The sequence below is a fragment of the Solanum stenotomum genome, chromosome 7 (assembly GCF_019186545.1).
Source record: "Solanum stenotomum isolate F172 chromosome 7, ASM1918654v1, whole genome shotgun sequence".
NCBI lineage: Eukaryota > Viridiplantae > Streptophyta > Magnoliopsida > Solanales > Solanaceae > Solanum > Solanum stenotomum.
Window position 1 is genome coordinate 19,663,655 of NC_064288.1, and position 1,387 is coordinate 19,665,041.

Genomic DNA, 1,387 nt, shown 5'->3' on the forward strand with positions numbered 1-1,387 from the left:
CATTTGAGCCTGCACAAGAGTCAACTGCTTCACATCCTTTGCAATTTGCATCTGCAAGGTAGTGTAATATCAACCTGATGAACCCATGCACTCTTCTTACTTTCAAAATTCTCGACAACCTACTGATTAGCATCCTCTGAAAGCTCATCAAGGATTTCAATTGCTTCTTCGCCTGTCTTCTTCATGATTGGTCCTCCCACTACAATATTCAATATTCTCTATGAGGCATGCGATAAGCCTTCCCGGAAATTTGTCAACTGCAACCATGGATCTATTCTGTTATGTGGACATTTCCTAAACAATTCCTTAAAACCTTCCCATGCTTCAAACATTGTTTATGATTCAAGTTGCTTGAAATTGCAAATCTCCTTCATCATTCTAGCTATTTTTGCTGGTGAGAAATACCTATCATGAAATTTTGTCGTCATTTCATTCCAGGTGCGGATTGATCCTGACGGTAAACTTCGTAGCCAGATATTAACATCATCCTTCAAATAGAAAGGAAATTCCCTTAAGTATATATCATCGTTTGAAGCTCCATTGTAGTGAAAGTATTCATGATTTCAGTGAAATCCATCAGATGACTGGTTGGATCCTCATTCTGCTTCCCTCTTTAAACACAATTATTTCGTATTGCTTGGAGAACACTATGCTTGATCTCAAATTTGTTAGCCGCAACAGGAGGACATCGTACACTGGACTGCATTCCAATGTAATTTGGCTTAGCATAGTCTCCTAGAAATCTCCCCCGCCATTTAGATCCATTTGGTCTTCCATTTCAACAGGAAGTCGATGGATTCTTTGGTTAACAACCCAAAATTTTGAACATCATCTTCAATCCCAGGTCCCCAATTGAGGTTATCAAGATTGAGTGGGTCATTCAATCCTCTATTACTGGCATTTATATCACCCATTGCATTAAGCCTTTTGAGGTTGTCGTGAAACCCTTTCTTCAAGTTCCTTACGAAGCAAGCGTAATGTTTTTTCCAACTCTGGATTGTATTCGATAACTTCTTTTGAGGAAAATCGTGTCATACACCAAAGTTGTAGTTAATCCATGTTGCCTGCAACAATATGAACTTGAGCTATGAACTAAACTTAAAAATTAAATAAAACCTAAATTAATACACAAAACTCTTTGGAAAACTACTTGTTGCCAATCCCCGGTAACGATGCATAAATTTGACGAGCACAAATACACTATAAGTTTACCTCTTCACTAGTCAAAGATGGTATAGTATAAAGATCATCTTCACAGGGATTGGTACAAATAATAATTCAATCAAATCTTGCTAACTATTATTCAGGTAATCAAAAGAAAGGAGTTGATTGTTGTGATGAACCACTTTTATAGACTAAATGATAATTAAAATTATTTGGTAACTAT

The 1,387-nt window shown here is 36.7% G+C and overlaps 1 non-coding gene across 1 annotated transcript; it reads left to right on the top strand.

The window, feature by feature from the left end:
• Positions 1-273: 273 nt before the first annotated feature.
• Positions 274-380, top strand: LOC125871968 (small nucleolar RNA R71). Its single transcript, XR_007447082.1, has one exon. It is a non-coding gene; the product is annotated as a small nucleolar RNA R71 (small nucleolar RNA).
• Positions 381-1,387: the final 1,007 nt, after the last annotated feature.